Genomic DNA, 16,977 nt, shown 5'->3' with positions numbered 1-16,977 from the left:
TTTGTTAAGGTCGTGGAACTATCCAGTACACATTGTAATGGACACAAGGTACAGCCAAGTGTTAAAATCCACAAGAACCAAATAATACCCAGAGGACATTCTGAAACAGACTATGGGTATTATTAATATAATTAACATTTGTAAATAATAGTCCCTTAGTATTGATTCATCAACTGTTACAAATTCACCTCAGAGACTGAGATGCTAATAAAAAGGGAAGTGGGTGGAGGGTGTGGTGAGATGAAGCATATGGAAACCTGAATTTTCTGTTCGGGATTTTTAACAAACTTAAAGCTGTTCTAAAATACAGATTCTAAATTGAGAACAGTGGCAGACATTGTGGAGGGTAAGGCAGGCCGAGAAAGAGTTGAAGGGCAGTGAGGACAACAGAAAGACTCTCAAATAAATCAAAACAGACAAAAAGGAATGGAGGAAGAGGAGAGAAAACCCAAAGTCTACAAAAAACAAAACAAAACACAAAACACTTAAGAAATGTATTTTGAAAATGAAACCTGAGTTTTAACTTTTTTTATCATCAAAATATTAGTTGGCCATACATTTCATATTGGGTGACAAGGAGAACTTCATTCTGTCATTTGACCGTTAGTGAGGATAATTTCCAACTGCGAGCCCCTGCATCTCTACTGGAACCTGCCTCTGACATCCATGCAACTCAACACAGGAGCCTCCGCCCGTCTGTCTCCAGCGTTTCAATCAGCGTCACAACTGCTGTCGCTTTCCCTCCCCGTTCCTTGCCCTGGCTGCAGCTACTTACTAGACTGTGGTTGCCGCCTCTGCACCACCAACTGCTCCACATCTCAGCAATCTTTGCTTGCAGCCACTTTCTTCCTATCTTCTCTGGTGACTACACCTCTCCTAAGTGCTCAGTGACTGCTTGGTAGTTCCTACTTGTCTTGTCTTTCAAATACTGGCAACAGCTATGCTCTTTGTGGTTACAGAAGATGTCCGCTGTTTTGAGGAAGAGTAGAACTCCACATTTCTCCCTATTTCAGTCATTCCTGCAATCTGCCAAGGGCCTGTGAACCTCTTAAATTACTAGATTTTAAAATGTTTATGTCTGGGGCCATCTATGTAACCCACCCCTTTAGTAAATCCAATTATTTAAGTTTCTTCTATATGATAGACACTTCTCTGACTCTTTTGTTGAAAAGTGTAATAAGGCAGGAGTCACGGAGTCTTGCTTTTGGTTGTACATTTAACAATATTATTGTGGGGGTGCATTCCTCCTATGAGGGTGGGTTTTTTGTTTTTGATTGTACCTATAACAATGTCACTGTGGGGGAGCACTCTTCCTATGAGGGGGATTTATTGCTTCTTAGTGTACTCATAGCAATGTTACTGTGGGGTGCACCTCTTCCTATGAGGGGGATTTGTTGTTATGAGTGGTGTGGAATACATCTCATTCTAAACTTCAAAGCATTTTATAAATTTGTGTCACACCCATTAATTCTATGACACATTTTTACCCTTTATCTTCCTTAAATATTGTTTTAAATGACAATTGTTGTCTAATAATGTTTTAATCTCTGGTAAATGAGAAAACTATGACAACTCTCAGTGTCTTTTATATTCATTCATCCATTCAAAAAACACTGTGCACACACTCCAAGCTAAGTATGGAGACAGTTATCATTAAAAGTCAGGTTATTATACGCAGTCTCTATTTTCAGTGGTATCAATATTCAATTGATTATTGAATACCTACTATTTGCTAGGACCAGATGATTTGTAGAAGTGAATTTCAGTTTAGTATAATAACTGTATCAATAGAATAATTGACAAAATATAGAGATCTTAGAGGAAGATGTGATGACCTGTACAGAGTCACAAATGGGAAAAAAGAGGTAAATAGTCCAAGAATATTGAAAATAGATTATAAAGAAAAGTTCCCAGAGATGAGGGGATATAGACATCAGTGGGTCAACAAGAGAATGTGACACATACACACATTCTGATACTGTTCAGCCACACAAAAGGATCAAGTCCCGACACTTGTAACACATAAGACAATAAGCCATGGGCAGAACCAAGCAGCACACAATCTCACTCAGATGCAGACTCTGAAAAGGTTGATCTGGAGAAACATAGTAGAGTGGTGGTAACACAGGCTGGGAAGAGTAGGGAGAAGGCGGATGAAGAAGGTTGAACCGTGGCTACTGTGTTACAATTAGATATGAGCAAGAAGTTCTGGGGTGCAATTGTAGAGTTGGTGACTACAGATAATGTATGGCAAATTTCAAAAAACTGTAAGGAAAGAAAGTTTTCAACATAAAGAAATGACAGATGTTTGAGGAAGACAGGTATATTTAACTTAATTTAAATCTTACACAATATTCCTATGTATCAATGCATGACATGTTACCCCATTAGTGTGTATACTGTAATGTTTCATATATAAATTTACAATTCAATTCAATTCTCAGAAGTACTCTGATATTCATATTCCTTTCTAAATGACCATTTGAAATATTATGACAGAAGTGGTTTATATTTTCCAATAGAAGATAACAAATAACTACTACCATTTGTGTATAAGATATACACATTTACCAATAATCTGCAAATCACTGCAAAAGTTTTCTGAGCGAGCATATCTCTAAAGTTCTTGCATTATACTCTCCCGAGCAGCTCAGTGCCCTATGAACCACAATGGATGCCAAGCCTTCTAAGTTTCCTCTGTCTAAGGATCCCTGGAAGGGCATCAGTCTGCTTCCCACCTGCCCTGCTTAAGGCATTAACAGAGTGTGTTCATGCATTGAAAGCATTTAATCCAAGCTTCCTCCCAATCCCACGATGAGTTCCCTACTTTATTTTATTCTTTCATCCACAGCCAAACAGGATATTTTTTTGTAAACATTGTGGAAATTTCTAGATTCTAAAATTGGTATTAGATACTCCTAGACATAACTGGAGATTAAAGAATCGGATTCTATAGTGAGTAACTGATTGACTCTTGAGTAAGATAGTTAATCTCGTTGGGTCTGTTTCATTATCTTCAAATTTGGAATAACATCTACTTAGGGTTATCATGAGAATTATGTTATATGATCTATCTAAAATTTGTAACAGAGATGTAGACATATGATCTGCTCTTCAAGCATAAGGGCCTTTTCATCAGTGATGAAATCAAATCCAGATCCTTCCATGCCTGCCAGGCCAGCGCTCCTCCATGAACTACATTTCCAACCGATCCGCATTTCTGTCTCCCTTCTTTCTCCTCTTGCTCCATCTTCCTCACTCCTCTCTCCTTTTCATCCTTCCCCACCAACTGTCTGCTGCTCCTTCTCCCCGTCTCTTCACAGGAACTGTAACAATGACAGGGGCAGGAAGGCCAATACTTGGAGAAACCCTACAGTAATCATCATTGTAAGCTAAGTGGTTCTCGTCTCACTTAATCCTTAGGCAACTGTTCAAGAGAAGAATGATTACTTCTATTGCCACAGGTGAAGGTAAATTGCTCAGGTCATGATCATTTTAAGTGAGGATTCAAATCCGCTTCTATTTCTAAAGCATACATACTGCTTAGCACATACCAATTTGAAAACTAAATATTCTTTCTCACATATATCAATTAGCCCCTAAAGCTTTACATAGTTTATCCAAATGCAAATAAGGCACTTATTTGTACATTCATCTGTGTTGAATTTCTAGTCTGCTATGGTTTTTTTTTTTTTAAATAAACTGAGTCAGATATTACATTTTTGTTGGAATTCTAATGTACTAATATTTATTTTAAATAATAACAAGCATTCACGACCAAAACCAGGAGTTACTCAGAAAACTTATTAATGGCATGACTTTGATGCTCTGGAGATGCCAGGAGGCTCTGAGGAAGAGGTTTTGGCTCTCTACCACCTACTACAAAACGTGAGGGCCTTGGGGAGACTTTCCCAAGTCACAGTTGTTTTTTGGCAGGGAGCCTTTGTCAGAGTTGGTGCAAAATATGGAATGCTTCGTGAATTTGCATGCCATCGGCCATGCTAATCTCTGTATCATTTTGGTTTTAGCATATGTGTTACCAAATTGAGCACTGTATGGTACTTTTTAATACAAAAGACTTGAGGGAGGAAAACAAAATTATCAACAGCTGCTCTTGCCTAATAAGTGGAGTGTAGTGCTGCAAATGCCATTCCTATTCCGGTGTGTGTGTCTATCTAAATGCGTTTGTGGATATGTGTACATGTATCCCTTTCTCATATCTATCTTATAGTTTCACAAGTAACAAGAAAATGGTGAAGAGATCGTCTTCTATTCAGAACACACATAGCTTTATTTCCAGACCCCAAGGAACAATCTGTTGTTTGTCACTGTAGTTTTTCCGTTTGCTTGTTCTTTTTGTTGGTTTTGAGGAGTGGGGAAAGAACTGCTAGTCAATGGCTTGTTCTTTCTTTCTGGTTTGTATTCAGAAGGTGAAAAGTCTAAAAATCCAAGTATAAGCGCAGCAAATTTATCTCCAAGTCAGAAGCTGCTGACAAGATGAAGTACCTAGTCTGATAAAACAGCATACAAAGTACTTTTGCACTTTTTAATCAGAGAAATAATAATTAATGTCTTTCCATATTGCAGTCAACAGAAATTGATTTTTCCATTGTATCCAACTGTTATGTTTTAAGAGTGTATGTCTGATGGATAACTAAATCGCTTTCAATATGGCAAGACATTTTTGAACTTGATAAATACAGAACATTTCATTAAATACGTCAATAGCTCATAGCAAGGCAAACCATTCAAGACAGAAGAACCTGACTCTTCCTTGCTACCTAGATGTGTATTGCTGAAGTCTTGATGAGCAAAGAAGCAATGAGTTGTATTCACAAGATTACGGCTCATTTTACTCTTTAGTAACATCTAGCAGGGCCCTAAAACTGAGCCCTATAAAAAGTAAAGTTAAAAAAATGATAAATACAGAGGCCAGATATTTTACACCCTTTAAGAACAAGGGTATTATCAACTACTTTATCCTAACATATTTTGGAAAATACACAGACATGGGACAAATTCCACAGATTCAACACTTCTCCATTTCCCCGTTAAGGGTGTGTGGTGAACAGTAAAGATAAAGATTACTTAATTAAGTACTCACTGAGTACCATAAAACTTAATTGAACACTTTATTTTCTCTCTCATGTTTTCTCTTTCTCGAGTGTTTCTATCTTGCTATATGTAATTTTAAAGCTAATATTTCAACGAATAGGCAAAGATCTCGAGACATTCCAGTGTCTTAAATTCCTTAAATTCCTCAAGCCATTTAGTATGACCTTTAGATTTTGAAAAGGTGAATGTTTTACATTTCTGTATACTGACAAGATAAACGTACATCTAAACCAAGTGAGTGTTAGAACAGCCTCAGCCATTGAGGCGGATGCAGAAATAATGACTGTGGACAGATTTCACAATCTCTGAATTGCTTTTCCCTCTTGGACATTTCCTGGACTGCTCCCCAGGGCTTCTGACTTTACCAGAGTTCTCTAATACTCCCCAAAGAGACAATATAAAATAACCATTTGATATTTAATGCCTGCTCACACCTGGATTTCACTCTACCAGCTACTTTGACATCACATAATTATGCCTATTTTTTAAATAGAATATAGCAAAGATTTTTAGAAAAAAATCTAGTCATCTGAGGTTTGGTTTGGTAGCAGTAATATTTGCTAGTGTTTTTCAGAAAAACGTCTGTATGTAAATCGACAGAGCAAGGCCATCCATGTGAGTAACATACTCATTTTGAAATTGCCCTTTAAGATTCAAATCCTGGGCTGGAGATAGCTTAGTGGTTAAGAGCACATATTTCTTTTCCAGAGGACTGAGTTAAATCCCCAGCACCCACATTAAGTGACTCACAGTACTTGTATCTATAGCTCCAAGGTATCCGATGCCTCTGACTTCCTCAGTTTCTCCCTCCTTCCCTCCCTCCCTCCCTCCCCCTCTCTCTCTCTCTCTCTCTCTCTCTCTCTCTCTCTCACACACACACACACACACACACACACACACAAACAAAACAAAACAAAACAAATGCTTTAAAATTTTTTCTTCCTTATTTCAGCCATTAGCAAAGAATTCTGCTTCTAGCTTATGCTGATTTCACTGAGATAAAACCAAGGTACTGATCTATCTACAGTCTCATTTCAAACTCTGTTATCTGGAAATTCTGACGAAGTGATCCTTGTACTGTTGATAGAGCTGAGACAAAATGTCATTTAAATTACCAATACCAGGCACAGCCACTGCTCTCCGATTTCTAGTTCTTAGTTTTTCCGGCCTTGTCGTCCCTTTCCTGCCCATCTCCGGTTGTCTTTTACCACCTTTACACACGTCTTTCTTCATACGTGTCATTTCGTGCGTCCACTCAAACTGTCTGTCATTTCTGCTTTCTATACAACTTGAGTATCCAGTCTCTGCTAGGAGGTGAACTTGTTCTAAGTCAATAAAAATATTTTTCGCCGGTGTTGTCGCACGCCTTTTCAGCATCGGAGGAGAGCGGATCTCTGTGGTTCAGGCAGCCTGGCTACAATGACTCAGAAACGCAAACTACACAGAAAACTCAAAAAAAAAAAAAAAAAAAAATATTTTTCAAAGAGATTTTTTAAAAGTTGTGCATGTGTGTGTACATGAGCTTGCATGCACAGTGTATGTGTGTGTGCAGGAGCTCACAGAGGGCAAAAGGTTTGAGACCCACTAGATCTGCAGATCATCCTGAGCTGCAGGACATCAGTGCTAAAACCAAACTAGGAATGTCTGCAGGAGCAGCAGGTGCTCCTCGTGACTGAGCCTTCCGTCCAGCACCATTAAAATACTTCTAGCTTTGAATGATTTTCTAAATTAAGTTACTCTAAGTGAGGATTTATTTCCTTGTCAGCTTACGGATTCAGAATTAAAGATAAAGAGGAATCTGACACCATACAGAGCCACCCACCCCATCTGCAATGGTGAGTGGAACACTAGTTTTGACTGAAGAAAATGTACAGCATCGAGCCCCGTAACCTGAAGGCCTGCAACTCCTTCCCCTACAGTCGGCTGCTTCAACACAAGACTGTGGCAGTGGAGCCGGCCACCCACAGCAAAAGGGTTGGAGTGGTCCTGAAAGGCAGAACCGGTCAGTGAAAATCAGTCATTTCTTACCATGCGGACCACCATCAAGAAGCATACCTGGGCTTCTTGAACAAGGCTTCTTGAACAAGAACAAGGACTGCTCTGATCTGTGCTTGACATTCATCCGTAGAGTCAAGGCAGTTCCCATAAATCCAGAAGCCTGTGGTGGAGAAGAGGAAGCCCATTTGCCCCACCAACAGCTCCAGAGCACCAGAGGCAGTAGAGTCCACTGACCTTTTCAAACACACACACACACACACACACACACACACACACACACACACACAAAGGAATTGGATCCTAAGCATTGTGTTAAGTGTGTGTGTGTGTGTGTGTGTGTGTGTGTGTGTGTGTGTGTATGTATGTGTGTCACATGTGCATAGGTATGAAAATTGCTCTTGGTTAGAAAGAATCAGACATATTCAGTTTTTCTGCACTAAGTATTTTGTGTAACTTTAAGTTCTGCATGAACTAGTTTAGAGTTCACCAATTTCATGATCCCAGTCTATCCTGCAGCAAAGGCTGCCTTGCTTTGGGTCTGAAGCTTCCAACAGTCTCACTGAGGAGGGGTCCTATAAAAACCAGAGCAAAAATAATTATAATGTAAAATTAGATGGCTATAATGTAAGGTGTGGTTTGAATCTTATTCTAAATCACTTTTGATTCACATTTTCAAAGGAAAAAAAAATCCTCCCTGTCTAATTTTCACAGAATAATTGAATTACTTTGCTTGGGAGATTTGTTTGTATGAATACAGATGATTGACATCAAATGTGTGACTCCATGTGGGTGGAGTGTCCATGGTACACTTTTGTCTAAAATTCAGATTTTGAAGAATTGAAAGGATCTCTCTGTGTGTGTGTGTGTGTGTGTGTGTGTATGTGTTTTCTTCAAGACTTACAAGGATTAAGTCTTCCTTTACCTTGCCTCAAAAGTTTCTGTTATGTCTTAACTCACTTTTTATTAATGAGGGAAAGACAACCATGTTTTTCTGACAAAAATTATCGCTAAACATTAAGCTATGGGCAGGACTGGGGAACTTCCTCAGCAGGTAAAAGTACTTACAGCACAAGCCAGAAGACCTGAATCCAATTCACAGAACCCACATTGAAAAAGCCAGACACCGTGGCTTGTGTCTGTCATCCCAGAGCCCTACCATGAGAGAGGTGGGGGTGTGGTAGGACTGGAGAGATGCTTGAGGGACAGCGAGCCTGGAGCATGCTGTCAGACAGAACAGCAATGGGACAGACTGACTGAACACGGTGGAAGGAGGGACTCACTTCCGAGTGTGTCCTCGGACGTTCACACTTACACTTCAGCATGTGCTCCTGTTCTGTCTCTCTGTCTGTGTCATACACACACACACACACACACACACACACACACACACACACACACACACACACCCAAGTGCATAAAAACCACAGAGAATGACTATTTGAAGCATGATATTTTTTTTAAAATGGAAAATATAATACCATTTGAAAGCAATCTATATTCCCTGGATCTAGGCAACCTTGGGACTTTAAAATGTGACATCAGAGAAGTATTGATGAGAAAAATTAAAATCCTCGAGGAATTTTAAGAGAAAAGAGATGGTGCCATGGCTACATGGACTTCGATAGGTCTATTATCATTTGTCTCCTTTTATCAGTATGCAGAATAAGTCTCCGACCACCATTTGATTTAGTAGAGAAAAATTAATAGGCATGGTTTTCAAAAACTTCTTTAAACTGCAATTTAAAAACTTTTACTGATTTCATATTAAATGAATGTCTAATATTTTCCTGAGCAGGCTTAAAACTGTAAAACTGCTACCTAAAGGCATATTCAAGGCCGCAGCAGGCAGAGACAAGGGAGAAGGCCTCCTGCCCTGACAAACCAGCATGGGCCCTGAGAATGTAGTCTTTGATGTGTCTGTGGCAGAATTTCAAAGAGACATGAACATGTGGTATTCGATCAGCCCACAAAACAGTCCTGGGCTACAATTTTCTATATTGGTGAAGCTGAGAAATGTGTAGGTCTAGATCCAAAGATGCAGTCTCTAAACAGCAGGGCTGTGGCTAGGGTGAAAGGGCAGCCATAAAAAAGGATGGCTCCTGCTGTAATCTGCCCAGCAGACTTGGTGTCTGTAGTGCACCTTGAGAGAGGGGTTATTTCTAAGGAGATAAGCTGAGGGGCTGGGAACATATCTCAGTGAAGTCTTCTGTAAACACGAGGACCTGAGATCTGATCTCAAACACCCACATAAAAGTTGGGTGTGGTGGTGCATGCCTAGAATTCTGGCACCAAGGGTAAGATAGGTGGATCCCAGGAACTTACTGGTCAACCAGCCTGGCTGAATCAATCCAGGTTCAATGAGAGACTCTTGGTCAAAAAATATAGAAGGTAATAGAGGGAGACAGCCAACACTGACCTCTGGCCTTCATACTAACATACAAGGGTGAGCACCCACAACATACTTAGTTGGGACCCTTGGTGAATTGTGGATAAGAAAACTGCATCCTGAAAGTAGTTGAGGAAGCAAGGAGGCTTTTTCAACATTCCAGTGTCTGCTGAGTGCTGTTCATGACAGGAAAGACAAATATAGGTAAAATCTCCAGCCAAGAAAGTAAGAGGACTTGAGGACTCACAGATAAAATGAAGTGGAAGTGAGAGATAAATCAGGGGGCAGTAGTTGCAAAAAGCTTTGTTCACCGCTTTCTAATCGGAGACTGGGAGGCAAAGTAGCTTTTGTGGAGACATGAAAATATGTGTCAATGGTGCAGCCTGCATAGCAAATTAAACATGTGGGAGTAAATGCTATTATGCAAGATCCTGGCATCTGAGGGGGAAGAGCAAAGAAGAGATGTATTCTGGGAGATTCCCTCTGCCAAACAGAGCTGGTGTAATATTGAGAATGTGATAGGCTAGAGAGACCAAAAGTAAACAAATTTTTCGTTCAGGGAACTAAGGAGAATAAAGATCACTCTTATTGTTCATGTCTACTATACATAGTAAGTAGTTTTTCAGTCAGTGTCTTCTTCCTTGCATGTATCAAGAGTCCTAGAACCTAAGAAGAATGGAACAAACATTTGCTAGAGATATTAGCATAGAGGAAGGCAGGCAGGGACTGACCAGGGGCAGAGACAAGCCAGAGCTAACCTATCAGTGTCTGGCTTATATACAGAGTGGCAAAAAAGATAATATGTGTAAGGTGCTTGCCACTGTGCCTGATATACCAGAGATGCTCAAGAAATGCTAAATATCATGATCACCACCACCATTATCCTTTAGGGTGAAGGTGTGCCAGAAATGCTTTGTTTTGCCAGGATTACCAATATGAAAATCCTATTGCTTGTGCATCAACCCACTTTGATTTTGCTTACATCTCCTGCACTCTATGGATTCTTTTATGCCATATTTAGCAATGACTTCCTTTTTCTAAAATTCAATGGGTAACAGTCAGACATTAGGCAGAGAGAGAGGGGGAGGGAGACACTGGAACACACATCCCTAAATAAGATGTCTTCATCAAATCTCCCTCCTCAGAGCTCAGGGACCTCACAGAAGTGAGCTGGAAAAAGTGTAAAGATCCAGAAGGGATGGAGGACACTAGGAGATCAGAGCCCTTTGCATCGACTGAGCAAGGCAAATACGGGCTCACAGAGAATGCAGGAGCAAACACAGGGCCTGCTTGGGTCTGCACCAGGTGCTCTGTGGACATATTACAGCTTTCAGCTTAGTAATTTTATGGAACTCTTGAGTGTGTGAACAAGGGGGTCTCTGATTCTTGTGCCTTCTCTTGAGACTCTTTTCCTTCTGTTGGTTTGTCCTGTCCAACTTTGATGTTGTGGTTTTTATTTTATCTTACTATATTTCATTTTGTTGTGCTTGGTTTTTATCTCTTAGCCTGTTCTTTTCTAATGAGAGACAGAAATAGAATGGATCTGGATGGGAGGAGAAGTAGAGAGGAACTGTGAAGAGTATGGAGAGGAGAAAACATAATCAGGATATATCATATAAAATAATCTATCTTTAATAAAAGGGAAAATTTAATTGTATCTAACCCGGCTACTGAGCTTCTTGACATCACTGATCAATTGTTACTTATCCCTGTGGGTGTGTGTCAACACTCCTGTTCACATTTGTGCCAAGCCTGTAGCCATGTCTAGGTTCCTACAATGTATGGGATGTGAAAATCTTGGGAACATGAGCAAATGCGATTCTAAAATGCTCTTAAGACTGTATTTTCAGGAGCACCTAAACCACATTAATATTTCTTAACAGAACACATTTGATTTGTCTCCTTTTTGCAGTAGTGGAGACTGAGTGGATGTTCACCATGTGTTTTACCATTGAACTACGTTTATAGCCCCACAAAAAAACTTAGAAAAATGTTCTGCGTATGTTAGTTTTAACATAGAAAGTAGCGTCTATTTTTCCATTATAGATCAAATACATTTTAATAAAATGAAATCCAGAATGATTGTTTCAGGAGTAGTATGTCCTTGAGCAGATAGACAGTCATTCTGGATGGTTTGTCTTGAGTTTTTTTTAAGTGACCACATATCCCAAGGTAGTTGTAAGAAATGCTTGGTGATGAGGTAGAGGTAACCTGTGGGTTTGACTCTAGCAGTTTGACCCTATTATTGTGATCCACCTTTAGGAATAACTTTGTAAATTGTATAGGACTTTCCTAGCATATATGTTATAAGTTTCTCCCTCATATTATTTGTTTCAGAAATCTAACTGGAAAAATGAGTTATCACGCATTTGCAAAATAGTAGTTAACTTGGAGAAAATACAACAAATTTCACAAGCAAAAAAAGTTAACCCCCCCCCCCCCCGCCCCGCCACCCCTACCTGGCAGATCCATGCATCCCAGTAGGGCTTTACTCTCTACCTAACCTCTCCAGGTCTGTGGTTTGTAGCTTTGTTATCATTTACCTAATGGCTAGTATCCACTTATCAGTGAGTACATAGCATATTTGCCTTCCAGGTCTAGGTCACCTCACTCAGGATGATTTTTTCCATCCATTTGCCTGCAGAGTGATACTCCACTATGTAAATGTACACATTTTCTTTATCCAGTCTTCTGTTGAGAGACTTCTAGGTTGTTTCCAGTTTCTGACTATTATAGATTTTGTGGGTAGACTGTGGGCAGGTGGCGACAGGAGTGGGTAATGGGGAGATGGGATAAAGGGAGAGAGTGTAGGGAGAGATGGATGGAATTGGGAGTCATCTGGGGAGCAGGGTGGAAGCCTAGTGCAGTAGAAACTTCCTGGAATGTGTGAGGGTGACCCTACTGAGAACTTCTAATAATGGAGGAAATGGAGTCTGAACTGGCCATCTCTTGCAGCTAGGGAAGGCTTCCAGTGGTGGGTCTGGGTTGTATTTGGCTGAGTTGTTGACCGAGGGGGTCTCATGGAGATCCCTAAACAACCCAGGCTGATGCTAGGATGGAAGGTTGTTCCCCACAAACTAACAGCAGGGCCCCAATGCCAAGGATGACATCCACACAACTCATTGAATGTAGAGAAGTGTAGCTGGAGCCTGCATGGAGCCTTCACCCCTGTGTTCTAGTTTCTTTGGTGCTCTGTAGGCTGCCAAAAGAGAAACATGGACACCAGCCCAGCCACAAAACGTTGACATACCATCTGCCCCGCCTGCAAGATGTTCTGGGGCAATGGTGGAACAGAACAAGTGGGAATGGCCAACTAATGCCTATTTAACTGGAGGTCTACTCCACAAGAGGGAGCCCATACATAGGACTGCTTGGGTGGCCAGGTACCAGAGACTGGATAGTCCAGAGACCTAGAGTAGAACCAAACAGGTCTGGTCTTCAAACAAACAAACAAACAAACAAACAAACAAACAAAAAGCAATGAAATGGTTCCTAATGATCTATACTCATAATTTGATGCCTTGTCCAGTTGTCATTGGAGAGGCTTCCTCTGGCAGCAGATGGAAGCAGATGCAGAGACCCACAGCCAGACATTATGCGGAGAGTCCAAATTGGAGGTCTCTATTGGGCCTTTATCCTAGTAACTTGAAGCTAGGAGCTCAGGGAATACCACAGAAGAGAAAAGACTGTAGGAGTCAGAGGTCAGAGGGGACACCAGGAGAACATGACCCACCAAATCAACTAAGCAGGGCTCACAGAGACTGAAGCAGCGAGCACAGAGCCTGCAGAGGTCTGCACCAGGTCCTCTGTGTATACGTCGTAGCTGTTAGCTTGGTAAACGTTTTGGTGGGACTCCTAACTGTGGGAGCAGGTGTGTCTCTGACTCTTTTCTCTGCTCTTGGAACTCTTTTCCTCCTGTTGGGTTGCCTTGTCCAGACTCGTGTGAGAGCTTTTGCCTTGTCTTACTGTATCTTGTTTTGTTCTGTTTGGTTGTTATCTCTTTGAGGCCTGCTCTTTTCTGAAGAGGAAATGGAGAGGGGTTGGATCTGGGGAGAGAAGAGGTGGGGATAAGCTGGGAGGAGAGGAGGGAGGGGAAACTGTGAATAGGAAGTGTTGTCTAAGAGAATTTATTTTCAACAAAAAAAAAAAAAAAAAAAAAAAGAAAAGAAAAGTTTTTCAGTGTTTTCAGTTAATCCAACAGAATTCAGCAGATTTGGCTTGCCATGTACACACAGATGGCACTGTCTCACTAACCCAGTTTGTCCTGACACTGGCAGGTGTCTGTAGGTCGGTCACTGGAAGTCATCCAAAACTAAGGCAGGTTTCTTAGGGTATAGATCTTAACATGCAGACCCTTGCAATGCAGGATAACAACAGGCACATGGATAATATGGGCTTGTGTCACATTCCTGTCCCCAGTGCAAGAGTTTCACCTGTACAGCATGCTCCCTTAAATAATACATGATTAACAGAGGCATTGCATTTGGAGGAATCCTTGGGCTAGTCTCCATGGAAGTTGCTGATTCACTTATGGGATCCTCTATGGACCAGATGAGGAGTAATTAAGAAAAGTACAGCATCACACAAAACGTTTTTGTAGGTTAATGTGTGTAAATATAGGGGATCTGAAGTGTCTTCCAAACCTCTAGGGCCTGAGAAATACAATTTTTTCCCTTAAGCGAGCAAACTATTTTCACAAATGTATCCTAAATGAAGGCAGAAAATGAAATATGTGCTATTTTGTGGTTATAGTTTCCTCACTTAACGTTTAGAGTTAAAAATGTTCTCCATTAGCCATTAGCCGTTAGCTTCTACTCAGACCTGCAAACTACACAACTCCTTGTCCTTAGCACCTGCTACTTCAACTGCTCACCTCTTGAGTGGCCTACTGTCAGCCCCTTTCTTTGCTCTGACATGGCCTGTACACTTTGTCCCTAAAATTAAACCTAGACCCAAAGACTTGGCTTCCAATAGGTGAACTTTGAGCACCAACTAGTAAAACAGTTCAGTCTTAGAGAAAGGATTAATTTCTAAATATTTACCTTGGCCAGTGGGCCCTCAACCACACAAACCTCCATCCCAGTTAAATGGATTTATTCCAGAGGTTAGTACCTTGAATTACATACCTTGACCTACATGAAACTTCTTTCTCTGTCTTTCTTGCCTTTAAAATAACTTTAGCAGCCTAGCTTAAACAACTGTTCCAACCTGCTGTTTATTCAGCCCTCACTTGGCATACCCTTTCTGCTCTGAGCCACCACTGTACTACACTGGACCTCAACTGCTGACTTTATTTCTCTGAAAGAAGACAGAGCCAGTGTCCCATCCAACTTTGTACATGGCTGTGAGCATAAACTGGGAGTTTTCTAGCTATGTTTACATCAGTGGTTGGCCAATTCAAATTTGCCTCCAAGAAGAAAACACTGTGTGTGTGTTGCATGCACACTTTCGTGTGTCTAGTGTAATTAAGCTATTTGGATTATGTCAGATATAAATAGACTTACAAGTAATTAAAACAGGTAGTGACTATTGTTTAAAAAAAGTGTTAGAAGAAGTTTTCTATTTGCCTTTTGTTCTGCAAACTTTCACTGGACTGTGATCAGTGTTTGGGGGAAACCTGGCTGGGAAATCAACAAGGGAAAGGCCTGGGTGGGAAAATAGCTAGTATTTACCGAGAACATTCTATGTGGTGGGCAGAATTCTACGTGCTTACAGGAATCTCATATACACAATAATCTGAAGCATAACCAAGATCATGCTATAGGACTGTGTTAGTGGATTGGCTTCAAAACAGGACTTGTCAGAGAGTGAGGATGAGAGCAGACATCCAGCTGTATATCACTCGTTTCATTTTGCCCTATGTGCTGGGATTGAAGAGAAGTCTTTTTTCTTCCTGCAAACATCCTTGCAGGTAGTGAAATTAAGACTGCTCAATCAGTATACTGCATTAGTCAGCTTCCCATCACTGCAACAAGTGTCTGCGGCAATCAACATACAAAGAGGAAGGCTTCTTCTGGTTCATGGTTTTCGAAGCCCTAGCACATAACTGCTCTGTTGCTTTTAATTCATCATGGCAGGGAGTGCTCACCTTATGGATGGAAGCAAAAGAGAGGAAGGGCTAGGGTCCCAGTATCCCCTTCAGTCACACAGACACAGACACAGACACAGACACAGACACAGACACAGACACACACACACACACACACACACACACACACACACAGAGAGAGAGAGAGAGAGAGAGAGAGAGAGAGAGAGAGAGAGAGAGAGAGAGAGAAAGAGAACACCCTGGTATCTTCCAGCTACCCAGAAGTCAGGAAATGAGATTTGCCTAGGTCTTCAAAGAGTGAGCTGGCTGTGGTGAGCAGCACACCGGTGCCGGCCCCAGCGTCTGCACACTTGATCACTGTGGTGTGCTGCCTTCCGTGTCGAGGGCTGTCTGCGTGCTGGTTTACACTCACTGAATCTTACAAGTGTGCCTAATCCTCACAATAACCCTGCGGAATCAGAGCCCCTTAGAACACAGCAATGCCTCAGCATCTGAAATGCAGAAATAGGGACTGGTGTAGGCATGCCTGTTCCCCTGGTAGAGTGAAGGCCAAGTATCTCACTGATCAAACTAATTGGCTAATTGATATGCTTCAGACATCTTACCAAGAAAAGACAGTTTAATTAAAACAAAATATTATCCATAGCAGTGGGAATGAAACTAACCAGAGATGAAAAGCGAGAGTCAGAAATGAAATGAACAGATCCCTTCTAAGCAACACTAACAACATATTATGGGATGTTGCTGCCAGTAGGGTGACTGGGTAGCTAAAGCACAAAGAAAGAGTTGAGTACTCAGTTTAGGATATGATGAAACACTTCAAATTAGATGGGGAGGATGGCCTATGCATCAACGGTATGGAGACAAGTTCAACATTGGGAAAAACAGTTGTATTTATAATTATGTTCAAAGTCACCAATAGACTCAATTATTCATTAATAAAATATTGGTTTTGCTTGAGACTGAGCTTAACTCTATAGCTAAAGCTGTCTTAACACTCGCTATGTAGCCCAGGCTAGCCACAAGCTCATGGTGATCCGTCAGTCTTAGCCTCAGCAGTAGTCTGATTCTCCACAAACTGACTGCATTATAATGAAATGTTAACAGCAGAACAGATGTCAGAAGCAACTTAACAGGCAAACCACAGAACAATCTTACAAAGAACACTAGGCTATTACTTTCAAACAATTCATACAGGGTATTGTCTTTTTGCTCTTAGTAGTTTGTATCTCCCTATCACCTTCCCATACTACTAAAGAATATAGAACAAACAAGAAACCAGTGAGTGTAGCTATCTCTGGGGAGGGGAATTAGGTAGAAGGAAGAAAGAAGTAGGCAACATGTTCACTGTTTGTCCATTTTGGACTTATTCAAATGATCAAGCTAAAAAAATCATGACAATAATAACAACAAAAGATCCTGACTGGAT

At 40.8% G+C, this 16,977-nt stretch overlaps 1 protein-coding gene and 1 pseudogene across 12 annotated transcripts in view; both read right to left on the bottom strand.

The window, feature by feature from the left end:
* The window catches only part of Magi2 (membrane associated guanylate kinase, WW and PDZ domain containing 2), a 1,425,274-nt gene that overhangs the window by 444,687 nt on the left and 963,610 nt on the right, over positions 1 to 16,977 (bottom strand). The window lies entirely within an intron of this gene.
* LOC114681575 lies at positions 3,959 to 4,052 on the bottom strand (annotated as a pseudogene).

This window comes from Peromyscus leucopus, chromosome 3 (genome assembly GCF_004664715.2).
Source record: "Peromyscus leucopus breed LL Stock chromosome 3, UCI_PerLeu_2.1, whole genome shotgun sequence".
Classification (NCBI taxonomy): Eukaryota; Metazoa; Chordata; class Mammalia; order Rodentia; family Cricetidae; genus Peromyscus; species Peromyscus leucopus.
Note: the sequence above shows the minus strand (reverse complement) of the source record. Positions and strands in the feature narration are given on the sequence as shown.